The sequence below is a fragment of the Lepus europaeus genome, chromosome 2 (genome assembly GCF_033115175.1).
Source record: "Lepus europaeus isolate LE1 chromosome 2, mLepTim1.pri, whole genome shotgun sequence".
In the NCBI taxonomy this organism is placed as follows: Eukaryota; Metazoa; Chordata; class Mammalia; order Lagomorpha; family Leporidae; genus Lepus; species Lepus europaeus.
This window is the reverse complement of record NC_084828.1, coordinates 176409323-176427700: the sequence shown is the minus strand read 5'-3', so window position 1 is coordinate 176427700 and position 18378 is coordinate 176409323. Positions and strand designations below refer to the sequence as shown.

The 18378-nt window shown below is 41.6% G+C and overlaps 1 protein-coding gene across 2 annotated transcripts in view; it reads right to left on the bottom strand.

Annotated features, from left to right (window-relative positions):
* The window catches only part of LOC133777031 (zinc finger protein 260-like), a 33809-nt gene extending 15805 nt beyond the window's left edge, over positions 1-18004 (bottom strand). For both annotated transcript variants that reach the window (XM_062216434.1, XM_062216442.1), the window contains exon 1: positions 17762-18004. The gene's annotated coding sequence lies outside the window, so the exon portion shown is untranslated. The remainder of the gene's footprint in view (positions 1-17761) is intronic.
* Positions 18005-18378: the final 374 nt, after the last annotated feature.

The window sequence follows — 18378 nt, the reverse complement described above, 5'->3', positions numbered from 1 at the left end:
AACCCCAGAAATAGACAATTTGGCTCTTGGCTCTTGGCTCTTCCCTCCTGCTCTCTTGGCCCTTCTCTCCCATGCTCTCTTGGTTCTTCTCTCTTGGCTCTGCTCTCTTAGCTCCTCTCTGTCTCTCTTACAGTCTCCTTTTCTCTTTTTCCTTCACCACCCTTTCACTCCAGTCTGTAGGGGGTTCCCCAATAAACCCTTTCCCTTACTCCGGTGTCTGGTGTGTTTTGCAATGGCTAACATTAAGATATAACATTGGTGCCATGACTCGGATAAACTTATATTGGTAATCCAGCATCCTCCAGTGCTCTGGGGTCCTGGATTTTTGCCAGTCATGAAGCACACCTCTGGAACTCCTTCCACGCTACGGAATGCTCTGCAATCTCCATCCATACATCAGCCTTCCAAATTTTGAGGTAAGACGCGGAATGGGAAGCTCTCACAGTGACTCTACTTGTCTACTGAGTTGTGGTCTACTCTCATCTAAATTCATCTGACTTTCATCCAAGGTGGTAGTGCTAGACACTGCAACTCCTACTTAAGGCCTTTAGCCTCTACGGACACTGTGTCCAGGCAACAGTGGGTGCGAGTGACGACACCATCTCTGTTCCCCTCTTTACAGGCTAGGCCCTGGGCTCCAGTGGGTGCTTGGGTGATGACCCTGCCTTCTGCTCCCATTCCTCTGTTAGTCAGATGGCCAGGACTTTAAGGACACTTGCTGTCCACCGATCTGACCTACTAAGTCACCATGGAAAATTTCTCCTCCCTCGTTCCATCTGATTCTCCTCTTGGTTGCCTTTTAAGTAATATGGTCCCTCTCAAATTGGCCCAAGCCCTCAAAAGTGGCCCCTCCATGGTGGTACATTTGGCCCTGAGGAATCGGAAGTCAGAGTAGTTTGACCCTGATATTGTTGTACCTAAGCAAGTGTAAACAAAGGAGCACCACACATTGATAAAATTTGATGGTCCTTTATTGCCAGTGGTGGAGAGTGGGCTCATGCCCTAAAGAACTCTCAACCCTGAAGCCCAAAGCAACAGGGTTTATAAAGGCAAAAACTGCAAAATCAGGAGGGGAATTCATGGTTGCTAGGAACAGGGGGGAATACATGGTTACCGGGGTCAAGCTGACCTAAAACCTATGTGAAACTAGTGTCAATTATAATCTTGACAATACCAGTTACAATCTTAACAATTCCAATTATAATCTTGAAATTAATCCAGGTATTGGTTTTAATCATATGTAGGACAAAGACAAATTACATTTTTATCATTAACCCAGCTGTAGCCTATCCATTTCCAAGCTTGAGCGATCATGGTAGGGGGTTTCTGTGCTCTGCCAAGTGTGATGTAGTGGACTGCTATTGTTCAACTGTTTTAGATCATAGTTTCAGACCAGAGTCTCACAGTGGTGGTAGGGGTGGTGCTTTCCCAGAATGGAGTCTCAGGTTCTGCAAAATGGAGTCCCTACTGTCAAGGTGTTACTTCAATATCACTTCCATGAGCATTCGGGAAAATGGAAGGAGATTCCATACGTTCAAGCCTTTTCCTATCTTCGAACTAAACTTTCCCTGTGTACTTCTTGCTCTCTCACTCAAGTCTTTCTAGTCTCCAAAACTCACACTAGGGGTCAGAGGCCTGAGCAGAAAATTTTGTTTTCTACCTCTAGCCTTGGTACCACCACTACCACAGCCTCCTTTGATCCTGCAGGTAAACCTCCCCCTTACCACTCCAATCTACAGGCACCGGCTCAGATGCCTCCTGAGGCCTCAGTGGATGAAGTTCCAGAGCCATTATCTCCCACACAGCAGCTCCAGCCCGGGCTGCATCCTCACCTCCCTCTCCCATTGAATTCCAGGGTGCGGGGTCAACCTCTACTCCCACCTCCACTGCAATCTCTTCCATCTTATCTCAAGCCCCTTGCTCATCTATTCCTCAGAGCCATTCTCCACCTGCCTGCTTGTACTTCTTCCCTAGCTACTACCCCCACTCTCACTGTATCTCCCCCTCCCACCTAGGATTTCGGACTTTTATCTTAGAACCAGTCCTGGCCCAAAGTCTACTATCTCTGACTTATGGTTTGGGAATGGCTGTCTCCATGGTTTCCAACTGGTCTTTTGTCCCTCTCTTGTCCCAGTCTTACCATAATAATAGCAAGGGAATGGTAGTCCCATCCTTTTGGGCTCCCTGCTTATTGAGAAACTAATTAGGAATCCCACCCTTCTGATGGCTCTTATCATAAGCAAGGCAAACAGGAAAATCAGGTTTCCTGCATGGACCTGGCCCACTGTAACTAATTTTTCTTTGAACCTAGGAAAATAACTACCTTTGAAAATATTGCTTTGTAACTTACTGAACTTATTTTGCAATTTATTTTAACAGGTTTCTGGGTAATCAGTACTCAGTGAAACAGCAATGGGTAATTAGTACTTGTTTTAGATGAATGCAATTTTAATTTCAATTAAATTCACATAGATATATGACATCAGCATTTTTAAGTTATTTAGGTGTAACTGCTAATTTAAATTGGGTAAAGCCAAATGAGATAAATACATCTAAATGTAAACTTTTGTATACTTGGCATGTTATATTCTGTAAAAAAACTATTTGGGTTAGTTCATAAACTGTCTATGAAAATAGTTCAACACTGTTTAAAATAACTCAGACTGAAATTTGATGTGTTACCTTAATCTTAATTTGGAGATTTTTAACAGTTTATTTAAAAATGTAAATCAAGGACATTGGCAGATGGAAAACATCACAAGAACACTAATCTATTCCTTTTTGACTTAGAATTAAAATCTGATCTTCTGTTAAAGCAATGTGTTAAAGTAATCTATTATGTTCTCTTGATGTCTGCTAAATTCTAATTGTTTAAAAACAGCTGAATTTTTATTAGAAGCTATGGGTTATTTAAATATGTGCTTATTTTCAAACATTTAAATAATTACCTTGTAACAATGATCAAATTTGGTCTATATTATGTTATGATGTGAAAGAATCTTACTTCAACCAGATATTTTGGATTTTGAGCCTTCTTGACATTCTTGACAGGCATTCAAAAAAATCAAAAATCAAAGTTTGAAAGTTTCCAGTAAATTTTGGACTTTGGTTTTTCCAGTTCAGGCCCAACTGAAAAATTGAAGGACCTACGTCTCTCATCTTGTAGAGACACCAACTAATCAGGCTATTTGGATTATATTACAAGTATTGTCAACATGTGAAGTGGTGCTAAATTTTAAGTTTCTATAATATAAAATGCTAGTGCTACAAATGTCTAAAAATTAAAAAGTCTAAAGATCTTGTGTTACTAGACATGATAGTTATCATAATGAGAAAACCCCAGAGGCCCAAAAGAGTTAAATGCTTTGTAAAATCCTACAGGTGCTTTCAAAAATACTGTGTGCAGTAAGCAAATGCCTCTTGTTGAGTTTATAATGAGTTTATAATTTTAAATATGGCAACTTAAAGTCTTTTGTCATCCACAGTTTTGTATATCAGATTTGCTGCTCATAAAACTAAAACATTGGTTCTGTGTTTAGTTGTCCTATAGGTTCTGATGGACTTTTTCCAGCCACTTTTGTTGTATTCAGTACTTTGTGATGGCTCTGTAAACAGATGAAGCCAATAATGTATTAAAGGTACCAACTGAGAGAAAGTATGGCTAGCAGGTTACTAAAACAAAAAGTAATTCAAATCAATTGGCAATTTACAAACAGAAGTTAGATTTTTTTTTTTAAAAAAAAGCTATTATTGAACTGCTATGGTCTATTATGTTATATGTGTATATTTATTGTATGTCTACATGGGAAAATTTTATTAAGAGTTTTATTTTCATTGGCTTATAGATAAAATGCCCATAAATTTGAACAGCTAAAATTAATTATTTTAATTCATGTGACCTAAACCTCTGTATTATGTTTTAAATTTGGTAAAAACTAAAAACATTTTATATGCCTGTGCTTGAATTTGCTGGTTAAACAAGCTATACTGTGTTAGATATATAAGAGATGTTTCCAAATATTTGTATTCTTAATATTTATGGAAGGCATTGGACCTTCTGGTAAATGTCTTCCTAAGTTGTTATCTAATGGTTGAAACTGTTTTTTAAGTTTTTATGTGATATTGCTATTGTCAGTAAGCAATCTGGGACTGGCTCCTCCATTTCTCTATTCTAAGCCCAACTTGTTCTCTCTCTATTCTCTTCAAGGTAAGAAACTAATTCTATTATGAAGAAATCTCCAAGATGCAAAATTTGATTTTAGATCTTATAAAAGAGATGGCTAACATTTTTCTGTAATAGCATAGCCAAAATAAGAGCTTAAATTATAATTTCACAGCTAGATTTACTTCACCATGAGCACAGTAAACAGGCAAGATGTCCCTTTCAGACCAAAAGGGAAAGAAAGTTTTAAAGTAAGGATATAGCTTTCCTCATGGGCATTGTCTACCTCAATATAAACAACTATATAACATGCCTGTAACTATAGACTTCTAGTTTAGGCCACTGAAGATTAGAGATGGGACTTGAGCACCCCCTTGACTTGCATCCTCTGGTCTGCTTTAACAAAAACCAGGAGGAAGAGGAAGCTAGGCATCAGAAGATTACCGGCTGCTCTGTACAGTTATCTGCCCTGAAGGAGACCCAACAGGCCAGTCCACTGCAGTGGCTTTCAATGTGGTAAGCCTGGGCTTCAGCAGAAGTCAGCTTGTGGAGAGCCCTGGCAGCTCTGCCAAGAGTTGGATCACTGGAAATGGACCTGCCCTGGAGTCGAAGGATTTCAGGTCAGAGCCACAGATCTTATTGGCTCTAAGCTGAAAAGCCCTTCACTCAGCCCAGCTTCCAAAGTGACCACCTGAGGAAATGGCCAAGTAGGGTCAGCAACATTGCAGGCAGAACTGTAAATTTCCTGTTAGAGATGCCACCTGCCTTTACCTGGCCAGCTCTCCTCCCAGGCCAGCTAGGTAATGGAAGTCAACAGGGTGCCTTCCCCGAGGAGGTTCTCATCTCTATTAGGATGTACCCTATGAAGAGATGGATATGTCTGGCCTCATAATTTACAAGGCTTTAAAGCCCACCTGATTATTTTCAAGCCCCTTCTGTCAGGTTCTATTTACCTCTCAATCAGAAAACTTATTTGTAGCTTAGACAGCACCTTTCTTAGCTCCATTAATAATGACTCTGTCCTTTGTTCTAGATCCTGTCTAGCCCACTTGGGCCTCATTCCTTTGTAATCATAGCCTCTACTCTACCACCAATGACTCTACTCCCAACCTGTGTGTACTGATGGTCCTCTCCCCCACTTAATGTTGTATGATTGTTCAGAATTTCTCTACAGACAAACCCCTCTACCCACAAGGGATGAGTGGCTTTTCTCCCAGTCTTGGCTAGAACCAGCTTTAAGCCACATCCATCAAACTGTCCTCATAAGGGTCCAGAGCCCCCCCCCCCCATTTCCTCTCCTCTATAAAATCCTCTCATTACCTGGTTAACACTACTCTTAGGATCATTGGTTACTATTCTCACCCTGTCTTTTATAATACGGTGTCTAAGTGATTACAGCAGGTTATAATGGAACAAACTAAGGCCTTTAGCAACCAGGCGGTCAACCAAATGCTGCTACAAGGATATACTCGGCTCCCCACCCAGGAGACAGTGGCTTGAGACATTGCCCCATGGCAGCGAAGTGTACCTCGTTGCCCCATGTCAGCAGGAAGTAGCTCTAAAGACAGATCATCATCCCTCTACCCCTCCTGGACTTTTGGGACTAATGTAATCCCATACAAACCCTGCTTTATAAAAAACAAAAGGGGGGAATGTTAGGAAACTAGCACAGTTTTAGCCAAGTGGCTGCATTGCCCAGCTACCTGAGCCAGGCTCCACCCCCCTCCTAATGGGATTCGCTGCTCCTGCTTCCCTGCCTGCCCTCAAGTGAAGTTTTAAAAGGGCCTGTTCCTGAACACGTGCTCTCTTGGTTCTTGGCTCTTCCCTCCTGCTCTCTTGGCCCTTCTCTCCTGTGGTCTCTTGGTTCTTCTCTCTTGGCTCTGCTCTTTTAGCTCCTCTCTGTCTCTCTTACAGTCTCCTTTTCTCTTTTTCCTTCACCACCCCTTCACTCCAGTCTGTAGGGGGTTCTCCAATAAACCTTTTCCCTTAAAAAAAATAGACAATTTGTAAAGTATTTGCCTTCTCAGATTTTCTTTTTATGACAGTTATCTTCTGAAAAACCCTGGGGGCCTTCCTGTTGAAGAGGTCGTATGTATCCAAGATTCACCACAAACCCCCAGACACTTAAGTGAAGCCTCAACCAGTTCCCCAAATGACTAAACTCTCATTTTTGCTCCCAGACTGATCATAGGAACTGCCCAGCTGAGCCCAGCCCATAACACAGAGTCAGAACTGCAAATCAAATGGTTGTTTGTTAAGCCATTGTATCTTCTGATTTGTCCTACATTAAATGCTGATACATACCAATAAGTATGGCAGAAAGTTGAATTACATGCAAAATACAATTCTTACAACTTCAAAATTTCATTTAGAAGTTTTCATAAAACAGGGCCAGCATTGTCACATAGCAAGCAAACCTGCCATCTGCAATGCAAGCACTGGTTCATGTTCTGGCTGTTCTGCTTTTGCAGATGGAAGATCTCTGTATCTCTCTTCTATATAAAACATTTTCAAATGAATTTTTAAAAAACTTAGTGAAAAGCTCTTATAAACATGATCTTTGCCTATCAATTAGACCTTAGGAAGGCCTCTGACACACACACACACACACACAAAAGTCCTGGGAAGCATACAAATAAATTATCTGGAGATCATAAGGTTGTTCTTCACATTTCTGCTTATATATTGTCATTGTGTTCTTTTGGTTTATATTTTAAGAAACTTATTATCACATGAAGTCTGATTTAGTATAATTTTACTATTTCAGAAAACGTGATAAAGGTTCACAGTAATTTTCTGTAGCTGCATGTACACTGTATATTGTTCAAAAAGAAATTACTAGGGACCAGCGTGGTGGTGCACTAGGTTAATCTTCCGCCTGCAGCACTGGCATCCCATATGGGTGCTGGGTTCTAGTCCCGGTTGCTCCTCTTCCAGTCCAGTTCCCTGCTGTGGCCCAGGAAGGCACTGGAGGATGGCCCAAGTGCTTGGGTCGCTGCACCCGTGTGGGAGACCAGGAAGAAGCACTTGGCTTCTAACTTCAGATGGGCACAGCACCGGCCATGGCAGCCATTTGGGAAGTGAACCAATAGAAGGAAGACATTTCTCTCTGTCTCTCCCTCTCTCAGTGTCTGTAACTCTACCTGTCAAATAAATAAATAAAAATCTTTAAAAAATTACTGAAAGGGAGAAAATTTTTGATTTTTTTTTAAAGATTTATTTATTTATTTGAAAGTCAAAGTTACACAGAGAGAGGAGAGGCACAGAGAGAAAGAGAGAGAGAGAGAGAGAGAGAGGTCTCCCATCCAATGGTTCACTCCCCAATTTGTTGCGATGGCTGGAGCTGTGCTGATCCAAAGCCAGGAGCCAGGAGATTTTTCTGGGTCTCCCACGTGGGTGCAGGGGCCCAAGGACTTGAACCATCTTCTACTGCTTTCCCAGGCCATAGTGGAGAGCTGGATCAGAAATGGAGCAGGTGAGTCTTGAACTGGCACCCACATGGGATGTTGGTGCTTCGGGCCATGGTGTTAACCCACTGCACTACAGTGCCAGCCCCATGATATGCTTTTTGATGACACACAATCCATACATAGCATTAGGAGTAAAAGAGAAGACATACTCAGGGGAGATTTCTCAAGCAGTACTATTTGAACTGGTGACAGTTTCTGAAACAGATCTGAAAAATAAATGTGTTTTTTAATTAAGTGTGGCAAGATAGTGAACATTAGACAGAAGTTAGGGTGCTGGGCATTTACAAATCATGTGACACTACTCAAACCACTTTTCTCCTGAAATACAATTCATTTCATCTTTTTTTAGATATCCTGGCAAAACCTCCTTGAGCTACCAGGAAGGACTATTAGAATACAGGGGGCAGCAGCATAGCCCAGGTACCAAATATGACACACTAGGTTTCACAGACCTCCATTGCTAGAAATCTTGATAGTGGAATGAAGTAATGGACATATGGTAGGAAGCAATGCAGATGGTGACCCTCAGATATGAGAGGTTATCCCTCCACCCCAGGCTACACCCTTAAGACCACTGTCCTTAATCTATTCACAGCTCTTTCTTGAAGGCTGGTCCAGAACTTCTAGTACCACTAAATCTTGAAAACTAATGGATGAGATAAGCTAATATCATGTACATCTTGTTCACTCTGGTCAGTATGATCTGTAACTGCTTGGACCATGCAACCAGGATCTTTACATTTCAATGACTCTTGTCTCTGCTCTGAGCTTTGAGATGTTGTCTCAAGAGAGCATTAAGTTGTATTAATTTGAAATGATTCCTATTTGTGGAGCTCCCTTCTTCAAATACCATAACAACTACTCACTTCCAAAGGAAATGGGACTGTCCCCCAGTACCCAAACTTCCATGTTCCCAGAAACTAGGTATTGTATAAGTTCTGTAACCTCGAATGAGTATCAATGGTCAGGCTATACAATGCAGGAAACCAGAAACTTCATTTAAAGAAGATACACCAAAAACCCCGTAAATGCAATTGCAACACAGTGTAAGTCAGCCTGCACACATCTCACAGTAAGGACATTTCACTAGTATTGCTGCTATGCTCATCTTAGAGATGAGTAAATAGTGACAGAGGTGCAACCTACCTTCAACTCATATACAATTCAGCTCAAATGGTCTGAACACCCATCTCCATCCCATAGCCATCTTGTATGAGAAATTTTAGAACCACTTTCTGTATACTTGGAGACCAACTGGTCTTCTGTCAGACACATCATCTTCTGACAAAAAAAATCCTTTAAAATCCAACATTATTCATCCCTTCTATGGCTTTGGAACTGAGGATCTACCACTGGTATCCCTTCCTGAACCAGCCAAGATCTATAGGGTGAACCTGAATGAGAGATTATAATGCCTCTGATCTACAACTGCACCAATGCCACCAAGAGACAGAAACCTGTCCTACTCTCCAAAGTTTCTTTTACCCACACACTAACATTCACAGACATAGAAACAAATCACACAGTTCTTGAGCAAAATGAGGACAATCTCAGGGCCAGAAATTCAGTTAAGATAATGGGAGTGGTTGCAATGGCATATACTAAGAAGAAAACAAAGGAGACTTTCCATCATCTTTCCCTGTTGACATCACAGGCAGATGAAGCTACCTTCCCCATAAAACAGTGCATACTCCCATTAGGAAGCAATTTGTTGGAAAATTGACCTCTAGGATACAGAGGGGGTACATCAAAACTTGTCTAACCACATGAAGTGCTCACATAATATTCCAATTCCTCATTAATTCCTGGTTTGGTAAATACATTTGAAAGAAACATAGCATTTCCACTAAGATCTGAATGCAAAGTTGCTCACCATCACCACTGCTTTTCAATACACTTCTTAAAGTTTTGGCTATGGCAATAATGCAAGAAAAAGAAATAAAAGGAAAACAGATTAGAAAGGAGAAAGTCCAATAATCTGTTTGCAGGTGACATGATCCTATATATTGGGGAACCAAAAGACTCCACTAAGAGATTATTGAAACTTATAAGAGAGTTTGGTAAAGTTGTAAGATATAAAATCAACACACAAAAATCAATAACCATTATATATATATAAATGCCATGGCTGAAAAAGAACTTATCAAATCAGTGTCATTCATGACAGCCATAAAAATTTTTATTACCTTGGAATAAATTTAGTCAAGGGTGTGAAAGATCTCTACAAGAAAAATTACAAAACATTAAAGAAATAGAAGAAAACACAAAAAAGAAAAATCTTCCATGTTCATAAATTGGAAGAACTAATGTCATCAAAAGAAATTGGTTTTAATTTTATTTTATTTTTACAGTCATTTATTTATTTGAGAGGCAGGTATAGACAGAGGAAGAGACAGAAAGAGGTGTCTTCTATCTGCTGGTTAATTCCCCAAATGGCTGTAATGGCTGGAGCTTGGCTGATCTGAACCCAGGAGCTAGGAGCTTCCTCCTCATCTCCCAGGTGGAAACAGGGGCCCAAGAATTTGGGCCATCTTCTACTGCCTTCCCAGGCCATTAGCAGAGAACTGGATCAGAGGAGCAACTGGGACCCAAACTGGCATCCATACGAGATGGATGAGCAGAGGCTCAACTTACTATTCCACAGTGCCAGCCCCTAAAAGCAATTTACAAATTCATTGTGATCTCAATCAAAATACCAACAACATTCTTCTCAGAGTTAGGGAAAAAAACGATGTTAAAATTGGGATGAAATGCCAAGGTAATCTTAACAAAAGCAAAACTGGAGGCATCATAATTCCAGAATTCAAGATCTACTACAGGGCAGATATAATCAAAATAGCTTGTTATTGGCACCCAAAAGACATGTAGACCTATGAAACAGAACAGAATACCCAAAAATTAATCCACACATCTATAACCAACTAGTTTGTGACAAACAAATTTAAAACAATCTCTGGAGAAAGGACAATCTCTTCAAAAATGGTGCTGGGAAAATTTGTTCTTCACATGTAGTATGAAACAAGAGCCCCACCTTACAACTTGTAAAAAAATTAACTGCAATTGGATCAATCATCTAAATCTATGTGATACCATCAGATTACTAGGGGAAAATATCAGGGAAACTCTAAGACATTGTCATAGGCAAAGACTTTTGGAAAAAGACCCCATGAAGCACAGGTAATAAAAGGAAAAATAGTCAAAGGAGATTATATCAAGCTAAGAAGCTTCTGAACTGCAACAAAGGAAGCAACTGACAGAATGGAAGAAAATATTTGCAAACTATTAGCAAAAATATCCAAAATCTCTAATGAGCTCAACAAATTCAACAACAAAACAAACAATCCAGTTCAAGAAATGGGCAACAGCTATTTTCCTGTTATATTAACAGGTAGTTTTAACAAGCATTTCTCCAAGCAAGAAATTCACATGGCCAATAGACACATGAAAAAATGCTCAGGATCACTAGCCATCAGGAAAATGCTAATAGAAACCATAGTGAGATTTCTCCTCACCTCTGTTAGTATGGCTATCATACAGAAACTAAAAATCATTTTGGGGCAAGCACTGTGGCTTAGTGGGTTAAGCCACTGCCTGCAGTACTGACATCCCATATGAGTGCTGGTTTGAGTCCTGGCTGCTCCACTTTTAATCCAGCTTTCTGCTAATGAGCCTGAGAAAGCAGTGGAGGATGGCTCATATACTTGGATCCTTGTACCCATATGGAAGACCTGGATAAAATTCCTGACTCCTGGCTTCAATCTAGCCCTGCCTTGGCCATTGTGTCATTTGGGGAGTGAACCAGCAGAGATCTCTCTCTGTGTAAATCTGTAATTCAAATAAATAAATAAACCTTTTTTTAAAAATCATGGATTTTTTTATTGAACAATGTTAAATGTATGAGCAGACATCGGCAACCATTTATTTTTACAACAGTCAGTCTGGTGTTGTGTTTTTCTGTGAATGCAAGAATATCTACTTGAAAAAAGTATAGGCTTGAGGAAGTGGTGATGTTCTAGAGTGGAGATGGCTGAGCTTGCTCCACTGCCCCCATTCTCCCCATGATTTAAGGGAATACAGCATCACCTGATGGCTTAGGAGCATGACAAGCAGGACCCTGTGGTGTCCTATTATTGAATAGTTGCTCAAGAACTGATCTGCAGGGTGGTTGTTGGCAGTCACTGTTTGATCATTATGTATTTCATCAAGGGGGTCATTTATTTGCCATGTGAACTGGAATGAAGATAGTAAAACTCCTGAGTTTCATAAATTTTTATCAAAATTAATGGATCAGTTAGAAGCCCTTAAGAAACAGTTGGGGTGTTGGGGCTGTGGCACAGCAGGTTAAAGCCCTGGCATCCCATATGGGTGGCAGTTCAAGTCTCAGCTGCTCTACTTCTGACCCAGCTCTCTGCTATGGCCTGGGAAAGCAGTAGAAAGATGGCCCAAGTCCTTGGGCCCCTGTACCCATGTGGGAGACCTGGAAGAATATCCTGGCTCCTGGCTTCAGATCAGCACTGCTCTGGCTGTTGCAGCCATTTGGGGAGTGAACTACTGGTTGGCAGACTCTCTTTCTCTTTCTCTCTCTCTCTCTCTCTGCCTCTCTGCAACTCTTCCTTAAGATTTAAATAAATCTTAAGAACAACAACAGCAAAAATAAACAGTTGGGTGATGAACCTATTACCCAAGGAGTAGTTGTTTCTGCCCATTTGGAGAATTATGCTTGGAAAATATTTTTATATGCAGACAATGAACATCATGCTTGGAGATTTCCAAAAACATGATGAAGTCCTTCTATACTCCAAGTCTTTTAATAGATGTCATAACAGTGTTTGATATAATACTGATGCAAATGTGAAACACACAAAGTAAGCAAGGTGGAAGGGAATATATCCATAATTGCTTAAAGAATGAGGAGACTCCTCAAGCAGGCCCAAGTGAAATTGAGAGACATATTGATGGTGAAGAAAATGAAGATGCTGTAGTAGCATCTCTGCCCACTCAACACACCTCAGCCATCATCATCTTTGGCATTTGAACCAAGAAGCATGCCATCAGACAGCTATAATTGAATACAGAGTCCTCTGGGTACACACGTCCCAGCCAACACACCAGCGAAAGTGCCTCATAGCGTTGGTGTAACAAGTAATATTATCCAACCTACTCTATAGACTATTCCAGTCATTGATCCTGCACTTTTCAGTAGTTTCCCAATGCAATATCCACCTCATCCCTTTGGAGGACTTTGTGAGAGCTCGGAAATGCTGTAAATATGCTGGCAGTGCTTTGCGATATGAAGATGTAAGCACTTCCACTTTCTACAGAAAGCACTCAAATTACTGATGACCAACAGAGAATAAAGCCTCTGTACAACAGATCCATGTATTTTTGGCATAAAGAACTAACTCTATTACTCTGACTACAGCCTATCAAGAGTACAGTTTTAAGAAAGACTTCAGTTGAATTGAATATGACAATAAAATCTGTGTGTATCAGATTCCTTTTGAAGCATTCATCAGTAGCCACAACCAGTTTTTATTGTCCATTTAATGGCTCCAATAGTTTATGGGTACATATGGCTGATGTTGGCAAGATCCTAAAAATACCCTTTGAACACTGATTCAGCAAATGAAAACAAAGGAAGTATATATTGGACATAAGCTTTATTAATTTACATACATGAAGAGAATTTCTTAGAAGCCATAATGTTTGGACAAACAGATCATGTTACTTTGCTATAAAATTCCAAATCTAATAAAAGATTCCAGAATAGTCTAGATTAGAGATTATGTTTTTGTTTTCATTAGGACTTAAAAAAAACAAATACAAATGCCTAAAGTGTTAGATTAACCTGAAAAAATTATGTTCAAAACTCAATTTTTATCCATTAAAGTGGACAGAAGGAAAAGTCATTCAGTAAAGAGGTAGAAATACTTTCAGACTTAATAATGTTAATAGTGTTGGTTTCCCAAATGCTTTTCCTTATCCATTAAGCTTAAAGTGAAGTGGTATTTGCTGCATCAGCAGCCTGACTGCATGTCTTAGAGAATGAAAAATAGAGATCTGTAACCATGGCTGAAGACTTGGTACTTTTAAGTTAAGATTCTTCTCAGCTGCTGTGGATTAGGTTCATAGAGTGCACAACTGTAAATGATTCAGAAGACTTAAGATACTTAATATGTTAAGCTTATAAATTTTGTGGAAAATAATGGACTTAACATGTCATCTGAATTTTCTTTGTTAAAAAAAATAAATACAAAAATTCTTGGGACTGGCACTGTGGCATGCCAGGTTAAAGTCCTTGACACCCATGTGGGAGACCTGGATGAAGCTCTTGGTGCCTGGCTTGGGCCTGGCCCAGTCCTGGCCATTGCAGCCATCTAGGGAGTAGACCAGCAGATGGAAAATCTCTTTCTTATTCTCTCCCTTTCTCTATCTTTGCCTTGCAAATAAATAAATAAGTGCTAAAAGAGAGAGAGAGAGATCTTCCATCTGAGATGGCTGCAATGCCCAGGGCTGAACCACACAGAAACCAGGAGCCAGGCACTTCATCTGGGTGTCATACATGGGTTACAATGGCCCAAACACTTGAGTCATCCTCTGTAGCTTTTCTCAGGCCATCAGCAGGGAGCTAGATTAGAAGTGGAGTAACTGGGACATGCACTGATTCACTCTGAAAATGGCTGCAATGGTCAGAGCTGGATCTATCTGAAGCCAGGAGCTAGAAACTTCTGTCAGGTCTCCCATGCAGGTACAAAACCCAAGAACTTGGTCCATCTTCCACTGCTTTTCCAGGCCACAGCAGAAAGCTGGATCTCAAACAAGCACCCATACGGGATGCCAGCACTGCAGGTGGTGGCCTCACCTGCCATTCCACAGTGCCAGCCCTCAAAATAAACCTATTTTAAAAAGCATTTTAAATGAGGGATGGGAGAGAGTTTGTTTATCCAAAGCAAGGATAACATAACTACTACACAGAAAAAGCTCCTGGCTCCTGGCTTTGGATCGGCACAGCTCTGACCATTGTGGCCAACTGGGGAGCGAACCAGCAGATGGAAAACTTCTCTCTCTCTGCCTCTCCTTCTCTCTGTGTGTAACTCTGACATTCAAATAAAATAAATAAATCTTTAAAAAAATTACTACTAGTACTCATTAACTTCAAAAATATAGAAATTTAATGAAACTCAAAATATAACCAAAATCATCATCTTTTGCAAATTATAATCTTTATTTTGAGAGTTATATTAGAAAAAAATTAACCCCTCCCCCACTTTGAAAAAATTCACATGGGGCTGGTGTTGTAGGTTAAGCAGACCCTGGCAGTTCCAGCACCCCACCTGGGCACTAGTTCAAGACCTGGCTGCTCCACTTCCAATATAGCTCCCTACTAATTCACCTGGGAAAGCAGAGGATGATGGCCCAAGTGTTTGGGCCCCTGAAATCAAGTGTGAGAACCAGAAGAAGCTCCTAGCTTCTGGTTTCAGCCTGGCCCAGCCCATCATTGCAGCCATGTGAGGAGTGTACCAATGGATGGAAGACCTCTCTGTCTTTCAATCTCTCTGTAAATCTGCTTTTCAAGTACATAAAATGAATCTAAAAAAAAAAAAAAAAAGACTGTATACAATGTAGTATTTTGGCTATTCCTTCATACAAAGAATGCTCAGATAAACTGTAGATGAATCCTCCTTGCTTGATGCAATTCAGAAGGATTGCCTTCTGCCACCCTGTGGTAGATATCAATGAAAGTTATTAATGGGATGATGAATGAACAGCATCAGACTGCTTCCTCACATGGCACCTTTTCTTAATGATATCACTACTATATTACCAGATTATGTCTCTCGTATGAAATATATCTCTCCCAAAAATTTTAAAGAACTTGCCAGAAACTTATAGCAGACAGGGAATGATGTGCCAAGAACAGTCAGTTAGCCTGATTAGTCTAGGAATCCTGTTCTTGGCTGTTTTCAAGTTCATATTAATGTATACACAACATAGTTACTGAGAAAGTGGCCTTACAGTTGTTTCATGGGTGTGAAGCAACTCTTTTCAGCAGAAACACATAACTGCTTGTCCACTCACAAGCACTGTGATAGGGAGTACATGAGAGAAAAGGTCATTAACACACTGGGTTTGAGAGGAAGAATGTTGTTACCCTAACAACCTCTATCCAGGATTCACTTTCTATTTTTACTTCCTAGGTAACCTTACTATGCTAAATGAGTTTCAGAGATTATTAATCTGGTGACAAGAGGACTCTAACAGAACCTATGAATCACTCAGCTAATCAAGTGAAAATTTCATTATACTGAAAGTTAGTTTATAGCAATAGTTTTCAGGGCCACATCTCTCTTTTTTTAAAAGATGTTTTATTTATTTATTTGAGAGGTAGAATTACAGATAGTGAGACAGATAGATGGAAAGGTCTTCCTTCTGCTGGTTCACTCCCCAGTTGGCCAAAATGGCCAGAAGAGCTGCACTGATCTAAAGCCAGGAACCAGGAGCTTCTTCTGGGTCTCCCACATGGCTGCAGAGGCCCAAGCACTTGGGCCATCTTCTACTGCCTTCCCAGGCCATAGCAGAGAGCTGGATCAGAGCAGGAGCAGCTGGGACTCAAACCAGTGCCCATATGGGTTGCTGGCACCACAGGCAAAGGATTAACCTACTGATTCACAGTGCCAGCCCAAAGCCACATCTTTTACTGTACTGTATGGGCATCTCTGTGGGGAGGGGGCATATTTTCTCTTTTCTTCCTTACCCCTCCTCACATTAACACCTTGTACAAAGGCTTTCACAGACCACAGTCATTATGAAAATCTATCTCTACTATCCTCCCATGTTGAAAATGTCATGGGGTTAAACACAGAACCCAGAATAAGAAAAGTAACTTGAAGCTGGTGTTGTGGAGGAGCGGGTAAAACCATAACGGTGCCGGTTCGAGACCTGGCTGCTCCACTTCTGATCCAGCTCTCTGCTATGGCCTGGAAAAAGAGTGGAAGATGACCCAAGTGCTTGGTCCCCTGCATCTGTGTGGGAGACCTGGAAGAAGTTCCTGGCTCCTGACTTCAGATCCAGGCAGTTCTAGCCATTGTAACCATCTGGGGAGTGAACCAGCAGATGGGAGATTTCTCCCTCTCTCTCTGTGCCTTTGCCTCTCTGTAACTCTGCCTTTCAAATAAATAAAATTTTTGTTAAGTAACTGGCCCTCTTAATTAAAACAGTATGGACTGTAAGATAATCAGCTTGGTAGAGCATTGAATGACTATAAAGAACAAGAAGAGAAAAATTGCTACTTTTCTGTATTTATGTTTTCATAGTTCTCCACTTTATGAAAATCCATATTAAAGTAGCTTATTATTAACTCACATGGTAGACTTGCATTAATTTCATTTCACTTCTCATTTTGCAAAGGGATTAGCAGCAGGTAATAATAGTTGACATCCCTAATAACGTAAGAAAGAAGGGTTGAAGACAGAAATCGGAAAGCAGGAAAATAAATCAGCTACGTTTCCATGGTCTCAAGCTCCAGATTGAAAAATGGTCTGTTAATTAAACACGGAGGAGAGATCAATCCACAAAGCTACTGCACAACCTTCACGTGCTGCTGGGAAAGTCAGCCAAACACATAGCGCCCCAGCTGTCAAATGTGTCCGCAGGGTCCAGCATGGGGGCCATGAGCCAGATCCTACTCTGATCTTCCATCCCCACCTCTCTGGTGCCTCCCGGACAGAAGCCACCGAGCCCCACCCAGCTGGAACTACCAGGGGATATAGCCGGAGACCCACCCGGAAGGCATTCTTTGACCCACCCAAAATGAGAACCCGGCTTATTTAAATACAGGAAATGGGACTCCTTCCTTCCCCGTGCTCTCAACTGCCCTGCTTGTGCCGGTCCTCCTCCAGTGTACTTTAAGGAGAATTTGAGCGAGGCAGCCCGTGGGACTGGCCGAGCGTGGGGAGATCGGGAAGCGGCGGTGGGAGACACAACACCTGGGCCCCAGCCTTGACTCTGCCGGAGAAGCTCCCAGGATCACTGAGAAGCAAGTGATCGAGGTCTGGGAGCCGCCACCCGCCATCGCACCCACCCCTCTCCCACACACGCAAAGATGCCCCCTCCTGTTCTCCATACTTGCCGTGGGAAATCTCGGGAGCAGGTCCCCTTTCTTCAGGACACACGGGGAGCAGAGCGGAGAGGGTGGGACAGGAGAAGTCGCTGGAACTTGGGACCCACGGTGGCAGATGCAGAGATACAGAAGCGGCGGGCGGCAGGTCTGGGTGTGCGCTCCCGAACCGCCTGCAACTGCACTTGCAGAGCAAGACTCCCCAGTGAAAGTGGGAGAAGGAGCAGCGCGGCCTCTTGAACTTCTGTTCCCAACGCCGAGCCACAAGTAAAGGCACGCGCATGCGCACGTTCTTCCGCATGCACACGCACAGGCGTTCAGAGAGGAAAACGGTAGAGCACCGGGTGACTCTGGGAAATGGAGTCCAGGCCGGGGCATCCCTGGATAGACTTACTGGCCCTCTCCTAGGGCTTCAGTGTGGGGTGGGTGGAGACAGTCTGGGAACCAGAGGGCTTTTGCTTTTGTTTACATCCCTCCTTCCCTTCCTTCCCACCCCAGATCTCAAGGGTCAGTTGCTGTTCTTCCTTTCTTGAACAAAAGCTGAAGAAGTGACAGCCACTGCTGGGAGTCCCAAATCACGGTTCCCTCACACACGCTGTTTCCCTCAGAAAAATCCTATTTCTGCTTTA